Here is a 22960-nt window from a genome sequence, read left to right as displayed (position 1 = left end):
AAGTGGGAATTCACTTGATTAGTTCCATGGCTTAAGAATTCGTTCTTGAAGATTATCTGTGGCAACAGCCACAATCATTATGTAAACACAAAGTTTCAAATAAAAACAGAGACAAAAAAACAAAAACAAAACAACACCCGCCCCCCCCACAATTGTGTAGGAACGTGCAAAACACATATATATTATCATTTCTTCACCACCCCTCTACTACAAATTCTGTAATAGTAATGGGTTTCCAGAAAAAGAAAGAAGAATGGAGGGAGGAAAGGAAGAGGAGGAGGAGGGTGGGAGGGAAGGAAGGAGAGTGAGAGAGAGAGACAGAGAGACAGAGAGATAGAGAGAAAGAGAGAGAATTTGTGTTAGGTGCTTACAAGCCAATAAGGAAGGTAGTAGGATTTCCTTTCTGTGTATTGGATATGTGAATGTAGTGTGATGCTTTTTTCTCTGCAATTAGCTTATACCATGGTAAGAAAAGATTCCACTTGATTTTGGCACTCCCAGTAACCCACACAGGCATCAAATCCAACCCCAGTACACTTTCCCTTCATATTGGTGATATCATTTGATAAAGTGGCTGAAAGTCTGGGATTATAGAAGGAAAAATTACAAAAAGTGTTTATTTTGTCATGCCTGGGCAACATTTCCTTGACATGGTTCTGAAATGGCATCTGGCAGTAGAATCATATTCATTTAATGACAAGAAAATTGCCTACACACTCATGTGCTCTTATGTGTGTGTATACTCATGTGCCTCTATGTATGTGCATATGTGTGTATGTGTGTGCTCACATGCATGTGGGTTTGTGTGTTTGTGTGTATAAAAATCTCAATGTGTTCTATTTATGTTCTCTACAATTTAAAAAAATCAATATATAAAGTGACCTTGACAGTGGCTGAATATGGCATCTCATCTTAGTTCATCTGTTACTGAGTTAACACATGTCATTACTTACCACTGTTAGGGACAGTGTGGTATCTGTGGTCCCTGCCTAGATGCAGCATGCAGCTGAGCCTTTTTTCTTTATTTCTTTTACTTATTTAAGGAAAGGCATTTTGTTTCCATTATGGTCAGGGAACAAGTGCAGAGTACCTGGCTGGATAATGCCACCCCATCTTTTTTAGAAGGAGAGCTGGCAGCTCAATGTCTTCCTTTTGTAAAAAGAAAAACAATGTGTCTCTTCCTCCCAAGTTTCAGAAAGAAGCCATTGCACCATCAGGGAATCATGTCACATATTTTATAGTGCTAAACTCTGCTGCAGGAGTTGAGAAACAAAAATGAGAGAAAGTCGATATACTATAGGAATTGGTACCAATGAACAGAAAATGATGGGTGGACACAACACACTGCATGTACAGAAGGTAAGGGGATCCCAGTTCCCCTTGACATTCAGGACATGAACCTTAGCACCATTTCAGATACCCAGAGAAACAATCAGCCTCAGTGGAGTGTTTTCAGCGATGGTGTGATCTGATGAGGTTCTTGGTGCATTGCAGGGGGCTGCTGTATGGAAGAGAATGAACTCAGTTGAACGGAGTGGGTTGGAAAGAAGAGTGAAAATGATAGTACAGGGCCATTAGACACAAGGGTCAGCTGTGACACTTTCTACATGATCTGAGGTACAAATGCAAGAAACCACACCTGTTCCTAACACATCAGAGGTGAAGAAGCTCTGATCTGGGATTTTAAAAGTGAAACTCAAGCAGAATATTTAGTGAAAGAAGATTAATGCCACCTCCATATAAAGAGTCTGAAAATAATTAACAAAGATTATGAAAGACCACTGTAATGGCACAGTAAGAAAAGACCAACGCTGGGCATTACAGACAGGCTAAATGTAGCTGGTGTTATCCACCAGCTTTAGTGGGGGTAACATCGGGAGCTAAAATGGAACAATTGTGAGCTGCCATTTTCAATGATAGAAAAACAAAACAAAACAAAACAAAACAAAAATGGGACCTTGAAGGTTACACTGGAAATGGTCAATGTTTGCATAACTGAAGGTAGTCATTTTTTTTATAGCTGCCTTTTAAAAAACAGTATGTCAACATACAAACATGCATTATCTTTCTTGGTTTTGATAATCCTGGAAGCAGTAAGTAGAAATGTTAATTTGTATACCTGTTCCAGGCATGGGTTTGGAAGGCTTTTTAATGTCCAACACAGGACAATTTAAATAAATGCTGACACAGTTACTGCATAGATGAATTGCTGTACCTTGCAATTGCGATGGCAAGGACATGGCAACATGAAAATGGCTTAGGATATCCAATTAGGTAGAAAATATTGAAGAACTATATAATAGGAACCATAATATGATTGCCACTGCATAAGAAAGGATAACTAAGATTTGTGCAGTAGTCTTATTGCTGGACAATTTGTTAAGTATTTTCAAGTGTTTTTTTTGTGTGTGTGTGTGTGTTGCATCTTCATCATAGATCTTCAAGATTAGAGATTCCATGCTGAGTACTAGAGGAGAAAAGATACAAAACATAGATATAAAATCTTGGGAAAAGAATACCCCTGTGAATTTAGAGCAGCCCATGGAACCTGGTGATTTATTTAAGAAGGTAATCCAGCTTCCCTTCATGTCTGGGACATTTATGAGGCAGCAAACACAGAAAATCAGAATTTTATCACCCCCCAATGATGGTTTAGTACCAATACCATGAAGTAACATCTTTTACAATCTATACATAATTTTTCATGTTTTTAACATCATTAACATTTAACCACCTGGAAACTGACTTTGTATGATTGACCTTTAAGAAATGAATGGCCTATTTAGCCATGTGATTCAAAGGTCTTGGCACGTCATGACAACACAAACATGTTTAAAGACACATCATCTATTAGAGAAACAAAGGAAGAGTAAGGAAAAGAAGATGAGGCAGAGACTACAGCATTGGACAAATGTTCTCATACAATGTGACACAGTGATCTAAATGGAGACAGTGAAGAACAGTGTGACGACTCTCTCGATTCTTTTCCTAAGGGGAGAGAATCAATGCCACTTCCTCCCCAAGGCATCCATGAAGAATCCACATAAAGTAAAATGACATGTGTTTAACATCTGAAGTTCAGGGTACTGGGAGGAATTCCTGCATTTCAAGCTAGATTTCAGATTGGGTCCAGTCCCATTTGCTTGAGAAAGCTTGACTTTCTCCATCCACCAAGGACTTAAATGGTGGTTTAATTCCAGGAACAACCTGGCTTAGTACAGAAAGTCACCACAGTTTTGATCATGGAAATTATGGCAGAATGGTATGCAAATTGAATTGATATAAGTAGAAGAAAAGAGCACTGAATTTGGAAGAAACACTCTGAGTTCTGCCTGAAGTAGAAATCTGCATGCATACCCATACATGTGCCTAAATGGACATAAATATACATATAGCACATGTAATGCATAGATGTGTCGCCTCCCCTTAAAAATCCAGCAGATTTAATATTAGACCCTCAAAGCTAGAAGCACTCATATCATTTGCCAGATGTGTGCTACATTCTTTTGTGTGCCTGTTTTTATTTGAGTCCTTCAATGATTTTGTTAGAATCACTTGTTTTCTAGCAGAGGAAGTGAAGTTTCCATTCAGTAAAAGAACTTCCCCGAGTTTGCTTGTAAGAAGTCAGGAGGTTCAAACCCAGGACTCAGTCTTTGTCTCTTTCTGTTTCTTTTTCTGTTATACCTCCCGGCTGTAAAATATATTGATGGCTTCACACACCACAGCAATGGATTTGTGTCTCCAATCCATTCATTCTCAGCAAAAAAGCCACAAGACACCCAGAAGCCAGGCTAAGTTTTATTTTTCATTAAGTGGAGTTATGAGAATAAACAAGAAATACTGCTAACATAAAGCACAATGGACCCTTCTGCTCAAGAATGAAGAAGAAATCCAAGGAGAAACCAAATTAAGCCACAAGTAATAACTAGATTTTTCTTTTGGCTAAAGTAACAACACAAGGATTTCTTACTATTGATGCTCTGTTCTTGGGTCTGAGGCAAAGCCTAGAGAACTGGTGGATATTTTATTGGAACAGTGATTACCCCATAGCAGAGCAGAAAGATCTTTTGTTGTTGCTGTGGTTTATCAGATAAACTACTTGGGTTACTCAATAACAACCTTACAGTGTGCTTTAATAGAATTGTGAGATGAAGATGTAATTTGAAGCTACTCCATTATGTTGCACAGTTCCCCTCCACATTACTCAAACTATTTTACGAACAGTAACTAAGTTATTTAATAATTGACAGAAATTCAGTCATCATCTTTTTGACAAATTACCTAATCAAACTTTCTAAAGAAATCTCTGGCCATTGATTAAATGGATGGCAGCATGCTGAACAGGAAAAGCCAAGCACTTCCCAGACATTTCTAAAACTTCAGAAGAACAGCAATGAAATATCTGGATGAGATAAGATACATCAGAAATCTAATTCTGGACTATGAGGTTTTTACTTAGGACCTTTAGTCTTGGGTAATGTTATCTTTTTATACTCAAGGTCTTGTTTACAACATCAGTAACATTATCATCCATTTGTGGTTTTTTTTTTTCTTTTGATAGTATGGAAACTTTTCTGAGAACCTCAATCCATACAATGTATGATTTTTTAAAAGCCCACTGGCACCATTTTCTCCTTATAAAGAAGACAAAGAAGATAAACTCTTGGAAGTAAATATATTTCTGCTAGTGACTATAGTGAATCTATAGTGACTGCTGACAAAACACATACTTTTTCCTAGCCATTCCTCAGTGGGCTTCACTGTATTGAAAAAAGAATGATTTAACTTTTAGGTTTACATAAATCCTTCAAAGTCTCATAAGGATGAGAGTTGTTTGTGGTACACTATAGCAGTCCCATGGTCTAGAACACTGGTGTAGTGATAGCTCTGAAAATCATAGCTGTTGTATAAGAAGCATCAACTGACCATGCCATCAAGAAATATGTGCCAATCAAAAGCACATGTATGAGGCAGATGGAGAAAAGAGAGTGTTTTATAAATTTATCTTAAATTCATTGAGATCAAGTATTTGCTCCAAAAGGGTGGTCTTTATATCTATCTGTCTGTCTGTCTGTCTGTCTGTCTGTCTGTCTGTCTGTCTATCTATCTATCTATCTATCTATCTATCTATCTATCTATCTATCTCTCTCTCTCTCTCTCTCTCTCTCTCTCTACATATATATATATATATATGTATATATATATATAGTCTTATGGTATCTAAGGATAGTTTTGTAAATCACATAGAAGTTTATTAAGTACGATCAGGATGAATCCTTTCTATTTCTTATATATGATAGCAGAAGAAGCGCATAGATGGCAGACTAAACTTTGAAGACCACCAAAGACTACTACTCTGGGGGCCTTACAAATTCGAAGGTAGACATGATTTTCTCTGTGGCACAAAGACATAACAGATGAGGTGATAATCAGTTACTATGATCTTATGAATAATCTCTTCACAAGTGGAAGAGAATAAAAATCAAATGGTCTGCTTGCAAGGAAACAGTAGATACCAGAAGGGTGACAAACGATGTGTACCACAACCAGGCCTCCTTATGGCACTCCAGAGAGGGAGCCTCCTGTTGGAGGTCTTCCTCTGACTGTCAGACATTGATAGATGGATCCACACAGCTTAGACTTCATCATCTCAGCAGCTTTGTGATGGCCTACTTGCAGCACTCATCAGAGAAGGCCCTGGATATGACAGCACCTCTAAGACTTTTGAAACATGAAAATTGCCATTTCAAACCTTTTAAATTGTTTTCTGTCTCTCAGGCTTAAATTTGCATTTATCATTGTGGCACTGTCTCCCTTTCCAGTGAAACACTTCATGTGCCTTTTAGAGAGAATAACTCTAAGCAAGTCCCACCCAAGTTCCTAAAGATAAGTGACATTTTGTTTCACTTGAATGTGGAAGATTCAGGCAGAGAGCAGGTTCTACACGGCAAGGTTTTTGTGTCACTGGGCATTCTGTAGGGTGTTTGGTGTGAATGTAGAAGATGTGTTTTCAGTATGTATGCTAATATATTTGAAAGATAGACGCGCATAGACAGTCTATTTGCTCCACACATAGCACACTGCAATAAGGGAATGCATAATGTACACTGAAAGCAATATGGTAGTGGATTAGACTTGTTGCAAAAATATGAATCATGCATTTTGATAGGTAAAATATGATTTTATTTAACATCAAATAAAGATGGTATAGTTTTATAGCTTATTTTCATTTTATTTTTCTTAACAAAAAGTTATTACTTGACAATGTCACATATGTATGCAAAGTATTTTGATATTTCCCTATAATTTCCCCTCTTACTCCTTAGTCCCCTACATGCCCTACCCAACTACATGTCTTCTTCATATCATTATTTATTTGTTTCTTCCTAACCCACCGAGGCCAGATTCTTCTGCTTTTGTGAATGTGTGTGTATGGCTGTCTGGTGGAGCATGGCAAACCTACTAGTAGTCACACCTCTGGAGAAAACTGGCCCTTCCTCTTCCAGGAGCCTCTAGCCCCTTAGTTGGAAGTCGGGTGTCCTGAGGTCTCTCTGCTGGTTTGCTTCTCTGCAAGCTTTGTGCAAACAGCCACAGCTATTATGTGTTATGTTTGCCTCAGCCCTATCATGTACAAAGGATGATTCTGACAGCTGTTCTCTGGCTCTTAAGATCCTTCTACTTCCACTTCCAGCATTTTTTTTTTGAGTCTTTGAGGTCTTGTGATATAGATATCCCATTTAGAAATGAGAATTCTGTAGTCAGTTATCTTCAGCACTTTGACCAATATTAACTTCCATCCATCACTTGCAAAAAAAAATTTATATATATAAATATATATATATATATATATATATATATATATATATATATATATATATATATATATATATATATATATATATATATATATATATATCTTCTCAAATCAGTGGTGAGAGTTGCACTAATCTATGGATTTAAGGATAAGAGCTAGACAGCAGCTTAATCCTACGTACATTTAATCCTTGGTTCTCCCCTAGGTCATACAGCTTTCCTACAACTTTGGGTCTTTGGCCAAGTTTGCGGAAGCTAGCCTGAGTTCTATCTTATAAAGTGGACTTTAAATCCAATCAAATTTTGTGGCATATCTTGTCTGCTTGGTCATTACTATAGCTTCCAGGATTCATATCTGAGTAGGACTGTTGTTAACTTTTCTCCTCAGTCTGCAGACCACCTTTGAGCATTATGAAAAATACCAAGGAGGGAGACATCTTCCATGTCAGTACTACCTTGATTTCTCTACAGCTTGTGGACAAGATGTGTTGTGTCTTCAGTAATAGGGTCTTACCATCAAGCTCTAGTGAACACCAAGAGTGGAGAGGTAATATCCTGTATTATTTTGTGGGTGTTTAGGATCCTCTTGATCAACAACTTCAAGGGAGGTATCATATTTCTCAGGAACTTGGGTTTGTGTTTGATAATGTATAGCTTTAGGGAGGAAATTTTTTCCCCTGCCCTTATGTAGGTCACTCCAACTTAAACATGAGTATATGTGAAGGAATGGAGACTATTGAAAAGGGAATTTAAGTCTGAAGGCACATAGGAAGGTCAATTAGAGGAGGGCATGGGAGGGGAAGGATAATTAACACTAGGATGCTTGATAAAACCACATGGAGGCCTACTATTCTATATGTATATGTGTATGTGTATATGTATATATACATAAACATATATGCATGCATGTATTATATGTTATATAGTTGACCTTTTGTTCAGTCCAGGTTACTCTGAACTTGCTATGTAGCTCAGAATGGCTGCAACCCCCCAATGTGATACCATTAAATATATGCTAATTGCTATTTAAGTCCCCTCAACCAACTAAGAAATGGAGTTTAATGTCCATGATGGGCTGCTATGATGCCCAAGTAGAAACATATTTCACCAGCCTGGTCCTTCTTGTTATTATGACCTGAATCTGAAGAGTAGACACCCTCATGTCACTTTAGAGGGAGACAAACTGTCCCAATGCATATTTGCCACTACAAAGTAGTGGCCCCCTTGAGGTACCACATGTAAAACTTTCATTCCTATGATGAATTTCTGTATGTTCCATGGTACAAATTAAAAGAGATGACTTGTTATTCTTATTTTTTCTCTTGACTCTTCCCATAAAATTATAAATTTATCAGGGGGAGGGACTTTGTCTAATTAGTAGTCATCTAGTGTAGAGATTTTGTTTTGTATTATTCGTAGTCCAGTGCCTGCCTATGATGTGCTTAATAAATAAATGTCTTTTGGCTGAATAAAGTACTTCAAGGGATGCATAGAGAATGTTAGCATAGTTCTATGACAATATTGTCCTTATCCTCTTTCTCTAGCATTATCCACGATGCTCATATACCTTGTAATTCAAGCCTGCTTCCTTTTGTGCGGGGACAATTCTTAGCAGCCTATTTCATGCTTATGCCTCCACTGTGGCATGGTCCAGCTTGCTTCATGGGGAAACAATCAGAAATCATATAAATTCTATTTCAGAATTCATTTCTGCATCATGAACTACCAAAGCCAGGAAAATAACATCATAAAAAGGAAGGGGTGGGGACCTCATACTATCTCATTAATTTTTTTCTTAGCAAATAACAAGACTTTATCCATAGCACTACTAGCAGATAATACTTACAGTTATTTATTATCTCTTTGAGATAGGCATTATTGTTTCACTCAAGATAATAAGGTTATAACATAATAATAACAGCACTAACAGTAAAAGTCTACCTGGTTCTTGTAGGTTTGGGTATTGTTATTTGGACTCCATATGCATGATCACATTCAACTCTTAAAACCTGGAATCAGGTAGTGGTACTGTGGCCATTTTAGATTAAATAAACAGACTGAAGATGTATGGGATTCAGCAATATGCCCTTCCTTCAGCAAGGAAGCTTAAGGGAGCCCCCACATTACACGTGTCTGTAGCTTACAAGCACCATGTCATACTGATTGCATCTGTGCAGGGACCCAGCTTTCAGTGGCAGGTGACTAATGGAGGACAGGCAGGTAGATCAATACTCACAGCACACAGACTTGGGAGGTGGAGAAGGCAGCAGGAATGAAGACAGCTGAGCCCTCTAAGGAAACAGACAGAAGGTTTTGTGGCAGGAGCCATGCTTCTGGGAGAGTGCAAAGGAAATAGATGAATTTTATGGGCCTTGTGTGTGTGTGTGTGTGTGTGTGTGTGTGTGTGTGTGTCTGCCTGCCTGCCTGCCACACAGGTGAAGGGAGAAAGGTTCAAAGGAAACAGCCTTTCAAGGACAGAGGTGGTAGGGGCACAGCTGCTTCCAGTGTCGCTGACCCATTTTGTATACATGGAAAACACAAGAAAATAAAGGAAGGCAGAAAAGAGGGCTTTGATGAGACTATGCTGAGAGACAGACTGGCTCACATGGTAATGCTGAAAGGAACATCTTGCTTTACTTAAGTATGGGTTGCCTGTGCTTGTACAAACATCGAAATCACCTTTGAAGCTACAGAAAAAAGCAACAGCATATCCAGCCTCATTAGGTTCAGGACTGAGCTCAGGAGAATACATTTTGGTACGTGTGTTCCAGATGCTTCTGATGAGATCCCGTGGCTCACACTGGGAGAAATGTGGCACTTACGATGCGGAACCGTTGAAGCTGTTAAAGAAGGGATGAAATAAAGAACGTGATCGCACCTGTGCTTTACGGTATCCTGTGTCCCTCTCACGGGGATTACAGAAAACACTCTATCTGGAAGGAGGCTGATGGAGAGAGGTGAGCCATGGCTCGGCCATAGTGATCAGAAGGGTCATGGAGCCAGGCCCAGAGCCATAGTCATCTACTTTCTGACATTCATTCTTCTGTGGAGCTGGGAGACACCATATGGGGTGATGGTAATGGTAACCCCAAAGCAAGTGCCTGCCAGGAAGTGCCTCCTCTGTCACAAAGGAGACTCCTTGGAAGAAACCAAGTTTGACATTTACAGTCATTCAACTTGAAATATTTTGAGTTGCACTTTTGCCTTTGAATAACATTTGGGGGGGGGCTGTTTCGTAATCACAGAGGTCTTCGATTAACTCAGCAGTCCCAAGGTTGAAGATATGGCAGTGCTTGGCAATTTGAAGGGATAGAGCCAGTTGTCTTCATTTATTCTGTGTTTACAGAGGACTTGCCTCTTGCCTCAGCAGGTAGGAACAGGGGGATAAGGAAAAATGACCCAGACTCAGCATGTACTTTAAGCTGGGAAGGATGGAATAGACTAGCAGACTAATGATGTAGCTAGGCCCTAGGAGAGGCCTGGTGCAAGTCTGTAAACATTCAGAGCTGGGAGAGATGGTTTCTGCTGGGATAATAATCCAAAAGGCAGTGGGCTTTGGCAGAGGGATGGGACTGTGCATACAGATATTAGGTATGTAAGAAATTTTACGATGAGAAAAAAGAGAATGACAAGAGAGAGGTTATTGGGGACTGCAAACATAGGGTATTGGCCTTCAAATAACATAATAGAAGTTAAAGATCTATAAACCGTCAAAAGATTAGAAACGACAACTATTAAAACAAACTCCTTTTACTAGATATTTATCGTGTGTCAGGAATGTTCCAAGAACCCTGAATGTTGTAGCAATCCTAGGGAATGGCTTTTAAGTCTGTCGGGACAGAGAGCCTTGAATATTAGGCTTAATGAACTAGATTTATTTCACAGGCCAGAGTTTTTAAACAACTCTGCATAGGCCCTTAGTTCCACACATAGCCTCAGAGGGGAACTAGCTGATTGGCATTAAAAAATAAATACAGGGGACAGAGGGTCCTTAAGTCTAAACTTAAGATAAACTGTAGCCGAAGATGTCTTTCCTCATCTAGTTGGTAAGGCTTCATTTGGAAAGTATTTTATTGAAACCTTTGGAGCAGTCAAGAGTCATGACAAAAGTTGAAAATGTAAAACCAAAATTAACCCTGCAATTTGTGCAGGGCTCTCTATACAGTGGGAATTCAGTTTCAAAACTGCTTCATTTGGAAGTGGAGGGGTGACTCGGTGGTTAAGAACCTTAACTGTACTTCTATAAGACCAGGTTTCGATTTCCAACTCCAACATGAAGAAGGCTCACAAGTGTTTTAAATATCTGTAACTCCAGCCCCATGGATCCAACACCCCATTCTGGCCTCTTCAGGTACCAGGCAGAGATGTGCACTGGGCACAACACCTGTACACATAAAATGAATATAAAGGTTCAAAAAAGTTCAAAGTTGATTAAATCTTCTAGGCTACAGATAGTGGATCCCAGTGTAGGGACACTAGCAATGGATATAAGAGTTGCACTGGGGAGGTGTGAATGGCTCTCAGAGGGAGAGCAGTGGTAGACTCTGGGGATTTTGAACATTGGGTAGAAAGAGCTTGAGGGTAGTAAGGAAGACAGTGTGTGTTTGATAGGCATTCAGGCATGCAGGCATACAGTCAAAGCCTCAGAGCCTTGGAAAGAAAGGAGGAGCAGGAGGAGCTCAGGGTTGGGGTTGACCATAATTAGGACCTAAATTCTCCCTGTACTTGTCTTTCTATCTGTGTGTGAAGGAATTAGCTTCCTGTGGGAAAGACACTGTAGTTACTTGACACCTCACACAGCATCTCCAATGAAGTAAGACTTGGATATATCTGTCCTGATTTAATTTGACTATCCCATGACATCATCTCAAGTTCAAGTCAGAGACAAGGCAGAGACAGAAGGTGACTTTGCTTTGACTGTAAATGCTCAGAAGGAATAAGGAGAGTTTGTAGACAGCTCTTCAGATGGATATGCAGGAGGCAGAGTGATGATGCTGCAGGCAAAGCAAGGATAATTGCCATTAGAGAAAAATGTGTTCGGATCCTGCCTCATCTCTTTCTCTAGAAGCTTCAGAGAGATTCCCTTGTAAAATGAAAACAGTACTATTGGGCAGATATGTGATAATTTGTATATTGCTCCACAATCACAATGCTTTGGTATTCAGTGTGAAACATGCAAACTACCCAATCCCCAGCCTACATTAGAAAAAAGGATTCCTCTTAAGACTCCTTTCTGTGTCCAAAGTCATACACTTTAATACTCTTAATGTGTGTCTTTGTATGAAAGGCAATTTAAGTCAATTAGTGAGAACACCTGTGGTATTTTCTAAAGCTTGTGCAGAAGTGACAAATTCAATGGGTTGGGCTATGGAGGATAGAGAGGACTCATTTTAGTGTAGCCCAGGGAAAGTGTAAAACCATTCAATTAGAAATGAAAATACTGCAACAGGGCCTTGGCATTCTATTTAGGAGCCATGTATGAAGTGAAAAATCAACACAGCTGAGGGAATTTTGCAAGATGCTTTGTCTTTTTAAAAATCATGTACATAAGGAATTATTTATTATTGTGCTCTAAGTATGACTCCCCCCCTTTTGTTAAGAGAGAAGACATACACACACACACACACACACACACACAAGCACATTTTAAATCTTTTTTTTTTATTTGAAAACAGTAACTGAAACCCTTGGAATTGAAGTGAAGTACCAAGGATTTAATAGCAATGTCATTTGTAATTTGCATAGACTACAAAAATAATCAATCTTGCATTGTTTTAAGTTCAATGAGTACACAGCGGTTGATGGCTTTGCCTGGGATAATCCTTTTCAAATGCTACTCTCAATTCTAAAGGGCCTGCTGAATAATACTGACTTTCCCTGGTATGACAATAGGACTCTGCCCACAGAGGGTGTCTCTGCCACAGGGCTGAAAGGCAGTTGTGAAAGCAGGCAGCACCCGGGATGTCTCCAGGTGTTCCTCCTAAATGGCTGAGGGGGCAGACAGCTACTGTGAACCTTGTGGTTTGGCTTTCTTTGGGTATAGTCAAAGCTTGTCATCAGCCAAGCAGGGGAAGGGACAAGATCTGAATGTGTTCTTATTGTTTGTTGCTAAGCTGGCTTATATTGGCTTACAAGATCCTATTATGACATAGGCAGACATTTGGGAAGCTAGCTGATGAGATTTGATAGCTCAAAACAGGCTGTGGAGGGAATATTTACATCACAGGAATAGGAAAAATTTTCCCATAGTCCTGTGAGAGCTAGTTTGCAAGGATACCATTAGCAATGACGTTTACAATAGTGTATGTTTTCTAGCATTAAGATACAGTAAAATGAATCATTACCATTTCTTTCTGTGGTACTAGGCTCGACCTAGGATCTTAAAGACTTAAAGAAGTTTGGTTTGGTGAGAATCTACTAGACATACATCACACTTGAAACTCTACAGTGGCCTTTGAGTGGAGAACTTGTGACCAAGAAACTCTCAAAAAGTTCAAAAAACTTGCCTTGATATAGCTCCATGATTCCTAAGGGCAAAGCTTGGTGTTAGCTAAGTACATTCTAAGGCCAGAGACAACTTTCCTTCCTTCAAATAATGTCTAGTGGTATCACCTGCAAGAATTCCTTCCAGACTACTTGGTCTTATGTAAACATCGTTATTTGCTTTTATTGTATCTTGTAATTTCTCACATGAGAGGTCATTTTCAAGATGATTCTTTTAGATGCCCACTGGCACCCAGGACCACTTTCTGAATGTTGCTGAACTCTCTCGGTTTCTTTTTCTCTTGAAAAATAGAAGAACGGCTATTATTTCGTACAGTGTGTCAAGAAAGGGAGGTGGAAGCTGAAGCCTCCAACTCCATGTGCCTAGCCAGCACAGTGAGATGCAGCCATAGCCATTCTGATGAGTTATTTCTATATTCTGACAGATTTTCTCAGAATATGATATACCTCTGAAGAGCGATAACATCCCAGATGGCATCTTCAATGAGGTATCTGAATGGCCGTTAATTCCAAATCAATGTGATTACTCAGAGTAAGTTGTGTGTTTGTAGAGTGCATCTGTGGGTGTTCCCAGCAGCCAGCTCCTGTGATTCAAAAAAAGGGGAGAGATTCAGAGATTCTTTAGGAAAGCAGCTGCAGAGGGGAAGAACCGGGAAGAGGATGGGAAAGCTTAGAGGGATGAATGAACGTGAGCTATCTTGCACTGCCTGGTACCACTTCATCCCCAAAGCAAGCTAGGGAATCATTATCCATTCATTCACTGATTCCTTTTCTTGGCCTGACACATATTTTTAAGCATCACTGGTACTGTATCATGTGCCGAGGATAGAGAAGTGGTAAAATTGTAGGCAGCTCCTTGCCTTACCTAGGCAATTGTCAGGAGACAGTTATCAAAATTTGTGGTAACATGTAATTATTTAATTTCAATGGTCACCAATCTTCCAGTGTGAAATTACAAGATGCAATACCAGCGTTTACATAAGACCAAGTGGTCTGAAAGGAATTCTTACAGGTAACTAGGCATTATTTGAAGAAAGGGCAGTTACCTAGTTAAAGAAAGAAAAGTCACTAACTACCTTCTTACTGACTTGAAGACCCATTGATGAGATAGAACACATACTTGACATTGCAAACCTGTCTAAGAACCTAACCCTGGATATCTCGTGAGCCTAGGTTAAAAGCCTACTATTACTATTCTGCTAAAAGAGCACAGCAATAAAATGCTTTCTAGGGACATGTTGTGATCCCCATAGATCAGCGCCTCACTCAGCCCACACCGGAGAAGCTTCTTCTAGCTGTAGATGAATCAAAACAGAGACCCATACCTGGACAATCATGAAAGACTTTGAAGCACTATGTTCTAATTAGGTTATGGTCACCAAACCCTCTCTCTGGGTCTCAGGGAGCTATGCAAAAGGAGAAGCAGAAAGATTGGAAGAGATGGAGGTAAAGGATGATTCAGAGGAAGCAGTGTCTTCCAGACACTAGCGGACTGATAAAGAAACTCACAGATTCTGGTATTGCACACATAATTTGAATAAGTTCAAGTCCAACTGGGGTTTTGGAACTTAGAGAGGGGAAGCAAGCACTGAGTCGTGATCTTAACTGAGAAGCCACCTGCAATTGATAACCCAGGGCAAAGGAAAAATCAGTTTTTCCCAATAGAATTCCATCTCAGGTTATACATCAGGTCATTAGGTAAGCTTCTGGAGGACAAGGACCACCCCTTCAAATGAGGTTCCTAATGCTGGCACAGACTTAAGTGTACAGCTGATGTTAATACACAGAGGGCATTGCATGGATTCTGAAGACTGCCCCCTCCACAAACAAAAACTCTTTATTTATTTTTAAAGTGTTTTTATTTCAAATCCTCTTGAGAACCTCTTACGTGTTCCCTCCTTGTCCTTGGGGAGCTTATCTAATGCCCTATCTTATAACCTGAGATACAACGGTAAAGACGTGGTGATAAAGAGAAATATGAGGCCCTAGGGGGACACAGGAGAGAATGCTAGTAACTCAGCATTGAACACTTTATGGAAGAAACACTAACTGTTCTAAAGCTTAGTTTATGAGCAGAAGCTCATAATGGAGATGGAGGGAAAAGACTGGGTAACCACCTCAGCCATGATGTATACTGTGGAGGTTTATAAGTTCCTTTCCACACTGCTAGGATGGAATGCTGGACAAATGCAAATGTCCAGAGGAAGGGCCCCCAGTGTGAGGGCACAGTCCATCATGTCAGGGAGTTATGGTAGAAAGAGCAAAGGCAGTTGGTCATACTTTATCCACAATCTGCAAACATGGATATATGAATGGACTGCCTAGCTCACTTTCAATTCAGTCCAGGATCATATTCCATGGATATGCCAGCCACAATTATGGTAGCTTTTTGCCATTTCCTAACTTGATCTATATAACCCATCAAAGACACTCTCAGAAACATTTCTCCTAGATGATTACAGATCTCGTACAATTGACAATCAATGTGAATTATGCCAAGAAATAAGAGACTTCTGTTATCCCGACATCCTGAAACAATCAAACTGGTGCCATGTAATCACATTTGTCTTTCCCTGAAGGATGCAGATTTGAGATGACCACATATCTTAGGGATATTTACTTCAATAAAACGTGTCAAGATAGAAGGAGACATTTGTACATCCCACAGAACTTGAATTGGCCCCCACATCATCCAATGTCTTCGTGTCCTTGGAGAAAACTCTTAACTTTTAGAACCTCTGTTTTTCCAACCCTGGCATTAGGCAATAAGGTTTATGAGTCTCAGTTACTTGGGATACTTCGGCATGCTTTCCACTTGAAGAAGTAGGCTGAGACTCTTCAACATCCATCACCCAGTGAATTCTTATCTGTGTATTTTAACCTGGGAAAAGCACAATCTTACATTGAAAAGAAACTTGCAAATGATTTAAGCATCAGAATCAACCTTAAGACAATTATTTGACCTTAGAAAGGAAGAGCTCCATTTGACTAACTACTGTGGTTTAGATCTGACATAGTAACTCAAAGCTCACGTGCTGAAGGCCTGGTCTCCAATGATCACTGGGGCTGCAATATCATCCATAGGTTATTCCATCCATAGGAAGTGGTAGGAACTTCATAGAATGTGATACATAATTAGAGGAATGAATTGAATGTGTGACTTTGAAGGATATATTTCATATCAACCACATTCTCTACCCCTCTCTCCTTCTACCATGAGGTGATTAGCTTTGTTCCACCATGTGATTGTATTAAAACTTCTTAGACCGAAATGCCAGATGGCTGTCCATTGAAACCAGTGAAACCATAAACCAAAATAAATCCTCTTTTCATCTGGTATTTTGAATCCTCAATGGAAAGTCTTTAAGATAAATCCCTTCTGGATACAAAACACAAAGACTCTGATCAAGCACAGGTAGTATCTTCCAACTGAGGAATGAATCTATGTGGTATGAAGATAAGTATTAACTCATCCTCAGGTAGGATTTCAGCATTGTTTTCATATATATGATATATAGAATATGTATACACACACACACATCCATTTTTTCCTATATTTTTAATTTTTCAATGAAAATAAATACTTAAAATATTTGTCATAAATATAGAATAATAATAGAAATTACTGACAGAGAAAGAACTTAGGTTGCCTACTGAATTTATTTTGTATAATTGATTTGATTTGGGATTTATTTTATAACTTGTATTTGGATACATTGCCATTTATTTCACTGTATCTAGAAACTATCAATGTAATGGTATACCACAATTGTATGTAAGACTAACAAAGAAAAATGCCTGCCAATTAAACTGTAACAGAAAAGTATATTATCATTATGAGTTTTTAAAACTCATTGAAAGAGATCATTTAGACATATCTGATGTGGATTTATCATATATAATTCCTATAGTCTTAGAAATGAAATTCAATGGCTGTGGTATTAATTCAACTTCTTTTCACAATTGAAAGTGGTGAAGTCAATTGTCCTCATACCTCATAATACTTGCTCATTTTCTTGTAAAGACTCTGGAAGGTAGTGTTTCTTAAAAGGATATACCATCATTGTAATAGAGGTTTTCCTCATACTGTAGTTACCATTCCTATTGCTTTGAAAAAGATATCTTTGCAAAAGCAGTTAAAGGTAGAAACAATTTAGTTTGGTTCACAGTCTGAGAAGTCCTGGCAGCAGAAACTTGAGGCATCTGGTCACATTGCAGCCTCAGACACCAACCAAGCAGGGAATACTGATCACTGGAGTTCAGATAGTTTCCTGCTTTTTCATTCAGCCTAATAATACCCAAGTCTAGGGATGGTACCAACCACTTTTAAGGTGTGTTTTCCCTAGCTGAATCAAGAAAACCTCCCATAGACATTCCTAAAGGCTAACCTAGGCTAGACATTTCCTCATATATGTGCCCATAGGCTTGTCTCTTAAGTGATTTTAGAGCCTACCACTGTGATAGTCAATATTAACCATCACATCAAACCTTTAATATATATCAAAAATTTGTTAAGGCTTCTGTCTTCTAGACCAGCAGCATTCTGCAATCAGTGAAATAAAGTTTGCCAGAAACAACCATGGGTTTGTGAAAAAAAAAAAACATTAAGAATGTAAGTTTTGAATGCACCTAAACTCAGTCAGCTAGTCAGGACATATTTATATCATACATATAACATAATTATACAAGCATGAGTCCAGAACAACACTTTAGACACCAGGACAAATATTTCACTCACTGATGTTGTAAAAGTTCATTATGAGTGTTTTATTATTCCTGTTACAATTTCATCAAGGACTCAAACCTCAATTGTATCACTGACTTCTGATTAAATTGAACCTTGGTGGCATGGACAGTGTCACACTAAGTTTCCAAGTAAATGGGACTATTAGTTTAGTAATAACAGCAACTGCAAAAGTTCATGTAAAACAAAATAAAACAAAGTGTTTGTGTGCAGGAACACACACACACACACACACACACAACCACCACCACCACCAACAAACACATACACAAAGTTTTCCCCTCTGATTTTCTGTTGTTCCCATGAATTTCTTCCTTGTATTTCACTTTGAATCATTGCTCAGATCTTGGGTAGAACTGTGCCTATTATAAAGTCTTCCTGCTCACCCTGAACTCTTGTGGTTTACATTTTCCATTGTGTACCTGACCCCGCAGCTAAGGAGGAACAGAAGGGGACAGCCTTCATGTCCTACAGTGACACTAAAATTACAGCAAAAAGCCCATGTTTCCCTTGGAAGTTATATACTAATTTCTTAGTAACAATTTGACACTTAATGTTTAGTCATGTGTTCTTTCATGTACATAACACATATGTACAAGATGGTATAATAAAATTTCCCTAGCTGCAATGACATATAGGTAGTATTATTGCCTTCCAAAATTAAAAAACATAGCTATACTTTTTCTAATCCAAAGTCAAATTGAATATAAAAAGTTGAATGGAATAAAGACTGGGCTGCTTAAATAGTAATAGAATAAAAGGGAATCCATTGCCTTTAGTGAGGAAGGAAAAAGAAGGTGAAAAAAGGAGTTGGATGTGGTAGATGCTATAATCCCAGGCCTGGGAAAAGCAGGCAGGAAGATTATTATTTCAAAGACATCCTTGGCTACATAACAAGTGTGCAACCAGCCTGGGCTATATAACACTCAGTCTCAAAGCAACAGCAATAACATCAAAGACTATTCATTAGGCTTAAATATAAGCTTGATGCATTCTAGTAGAGTTTATTTACACAGTTTTAATTTTGCTTGACTGGTAAAGTCATTATCTTTTGGAGGTTTCGTGAGATTCTCATTATGATTATTAAATATGTATAAAGCTATCACTTAATTTGTTATATCACAAATACCAGAAAGCTCAATATTAGATGAATGATTCATTTGTTTCAAAATGAGTTTAGCCCAGCAGTTTAAAAATGTTAAAGACATACTCCCATAAACCTCCATATTTCTGCTTCCATCTTTAAATAGCTTAACCTTAAAAAATGGCCCATTCTGACTGCAAAAGACCTTCTGAACTATCAAAGATTCTGTACACAGGTAAGAAATTATATTTCTCCTTCACTAAGAAACAACTTCTGGTCTCATATAGATTTTCCAACAGTCCTAAGTTTGCCATGGGAATGATGATTGTTGTTTGTATGTGCTGTTGACTGATAAATGGGATACGCTTAGACAGTACACAGTTGGGGCTAACCACCATAGCAAGGGCCAGAGGATCTTAACCTGTGGGATTCTGAGAGACTGATGGTGTTGTTAGGAAGAAAATGATGGGGCATGCCCCTACTTGTAGAGAGAGCTGCAGGTATCTATCACAGTGGCCCTGGCTTTGGATTATCTGAAGCCAAGCAAGTGGATATTATCAGTGGGCCTTTCTCAGTTAAAGTGAAACAGGATTCACATTAGGACATTTTATCCAGAGAATCCCTAACAACATTATGTAAGGTCCCCAAACTAATGAATAGCAACAGGTCAGCTGCTAGAGCACCCTGTTCCACAAATATGCCCTCCTTTCTTCTTACCCAATCAGTCATTCCTTTTCCAAGGCCATCATTAGTCAGATTTTCAAAACCACTTTCCTTGTCCACCAGTATCTCCCCTGGGCTCATTCTTTACTGTGAGTGGGCATCCTCTTCCAATGGCTTCTAAGCTCACCATCACAGAGGAGACTAAAAGATATCTCCATCCATCTCTGGAACTGGTGAGAGCCACAGAAACCATTAAGTTGGATCCATTTACCTGGCATATGATTGACCACAATCTATACCAGGTTTAGAAATAGGCAGAGGCTTGTTAATAGAACCAAGGCTGTACTACAGAAACTGGGTTCACATCCCAAGTGTTCTCCTTAAGTTATATTCTGCCTTTCCTATACTTGGCTACATTCTACACTTTTTCAAAGCTGAAGACTAACCACAGAGCTTTATTTTGCCTTTTTGTCTTGATAACATAATTTCACATACATGATAGGTAGTCATCAGACATTCATACAAACAAGCTAAAGATTGCAAAATGTCATGCTGGACTCTCTCTAAGGAAGTGAGTTAGATAATTATTGACCATGATGCTCATCTGTAGTACATACACTGATATTTGGCCCCAGGAATTCTATTGTCACAGAATTATTTTCAAGATGGAATAAAATAAGCAGAGAAAAATTTTCTGTGTAAACTGGCATAATGTTTAAATTAACTTTATAAAGAATGAAGCAAAAAAAAATATATCACTACTGTGGTCTAGGTAGATTTTCAGTACATCTGCAAAGGTCCATGTGTGGAGAGCCTTAGTGTGGGTATATTAAGAGCTGGTAGAACCTTTAAGATGTTGGGCTTATTTGGATAAGAATTTCAAATAGTAAAAATGTAACTCTCTTGTTATCAGCATCTATGGACTCATCCAAAGAGAGAAAATAACACTTAGAAAATGATAGTAGATTTCAATGTTTCTATATTTTCAATGATTTCAACATGCTTCATGAATAAAAGTAGTTCCTCGACAAAAACAAACAAACAAACAAACAAATGATGTGGAGCCTAATGGAAGGTCACTGGGGACATATCTCTTCACTGAGATTAGAATAGTTCTCAAAGGAGCCTGGCTACTTCTTCTGACAGGGTTGTTGTAGCAGTATTAGACTGTTGCTGCCATTGGTTTCTGACTTCTTGGTGTGGAGTGTGATTATTTCCCCTTGGAAACAGTCTCATCGTTATACTGTATACTATGAGACAAATGCAGATGTGGTTGAAGCAAATGTTGGTGCCATGTTCCTGAATATTTAAATCAGTAGGCTAAAGATACCTTTGCACTGTAATCTACTCAGCCTCAAGTATTTCATTGTAGAGGTAGAAAAGGACACAGGCAAATCCGATGGATTATAGCGGTATCTCCCAGAGGCCCATAGGTTAAAAGGCCTTGGTCCTCATCATCTGGTGCTCTTAGGTGTTGTTAAAACTTTTAAGAGATTGGTCCTTCTCAGAAGTTTTCTGTTCATGAGAACATAGCTCAAACACAGCTTGGCACCTCCTTTTGTCTTTGCTTCCCTTTGCAGCTGCCTTTGGATATGTTCTCACTATGGGTCACACTACTTTCCCACAGCCACTGTCACAATTACAGGGCAGAAAGCAACCGAGTTTAGCTTCTGAAAATATGGGCCAAAATTAATTTTCCATTTTCAAAAGTTTATTATGTCAAGTAGCTACATGGTAACAGATATGTAATAAATTCAGCAAGCTCATTGTCTTATATTTATTTGATAGTATTTTTATCTTAGGTCAGTCTCACTATCTACCATCGCTGATCTCAAACTCGTGATCAGCCTGCTTCAGCCTCCCATGAGATAAGCTTAGATGTACATGCCATCATACCTGGTACTGATTCTCCTTTGAGTTTTCTGCCAAAATAAGTTAGTACAATGGTGGCACAAATCTGTGGGAGGAACCAACCAATATTTTATTTGACTTAAGGCCCCTTCCATGAGATGGAACCTAAATCTGACACTGCTTGGATGACCAAGTCCTATGCCCATCTCGTGGTGGGCACCTGTCTCCCCTTCTCCTGTGTTTCTTTCCTAGTAATCCTCAAAATCTTGCCTCTGTCTCCCTTTATTTCCCAATCAAAGCCAACTATGGCCAGGCTTCCTTTAGCACTCACTCAGGACATGACAAACAGGTTTTTTGATTAACACAATTAGCATAAGAACATAAACCAATACAAGTAACAATAAAATGACTCCTAATGATATTATACTATACCCATAGATTGATGCCTTCGTCCACCACCATCAGAGAGGCAGCAGATGGGAACAAATGCAGAGACTTCTAGCAAGACATTATACAGAGAAAAAGACCTCGGAACACACAGATCTAAATGAGATATCTCCTTCAAATCCTTTACCTTAGAGCTCATGGAAGAAAGCATAGGAGAATATGAGGCAGAAGGAGCAGGCAAGAGAGAGAGCATGGGAGGAAACCAGAAGAACAAGGGTCTCTTAAAAAAACAACTGAGCAAATGTTATATGAACTTCCAGAGACAGAAGCAGCAAGCATAGTACCTACAAGAGATTGTACCAGGTCTTCTGTGTATAAATTATAGAGGTAGGTTTAGTACCTTTATGGTACTCCTGAATGTGTGGATGCATGGGTCTCTGATTCTTGTGCCTTCTCTACCAGCTCTTCTATTTTCTGTTGGCTTGTCTTTTCCAAATTTGATATGATGTTTTGTTCAACATATTATGTTTTACTTTGTTAAAAAAAGAAAATTAGCTAAGGGGCCCAAGGACAACTCAATTTACAGAGTACTTGTCTATTATGCTAAAAGCCCTGCTCCAAATACATCTGGAGAACATGCTGGTAATTCCAGAACTTAGGAGATGACTGTAAGGATAATCAGAAGGTCAGGGTTATTTTCTGCTACATAGTGAGTTTGAGGCCATGATATGTGTGTGTGTGTATGTTCAATTGTATTTCTATTCAATTAGAATATAAGTATAGACTCTTCAATTTCAATTGAACTCAATAAATTCAATTCAATTATATATATATATATGTATGTATACATATATATGCATACATATATATGTACATATATACATATACATCATATATATATATATATATATATA

The 22960-nt window shown here is 38.6% G+C and overlaps 1 long non-coding RNA gene across 1 annotated transcript; it reads left to right on the top strand.

The window, feature by feature from the left end:
- The first annotated feature begins 9680 nt into the window (after positions 1-9680).
- LOC116068005 lies at positions 9681-22203 on the top strand. The gene is made up of 3 exons (XR_004109398.1): positions 9681-9770; positions 19312-19380; positions 22098-22203. It is a non-coding gene; the product is annotated as an uncharacterized LOC116068005 (long non-coding RNA).
- The last annotated feature ends 757 nt before the right edge of the window (positions 22204-22960 follow it).

The sequence above is a fragment of the Mastomys coucha genome, unplaced genomic scaffold (assembly GCF_008632895.1).
Source record: "Mastomys coucha isolate ucsf_1 unplaced genomic scaffold, UCSF_Mcou_1 pScaffold22, whole genome shotgun sequence".
Taxonomy (NCBI): Eukaryota; Metazoa; Chordata; class Mammalia; order Rodentia; family Muridae; genus Mastomys; species Mastomys coucha.
Note: the sequence above shows the minus strand (reverse complement) of the source record. Positions and strands in the feature narration are given on the sequence as shown.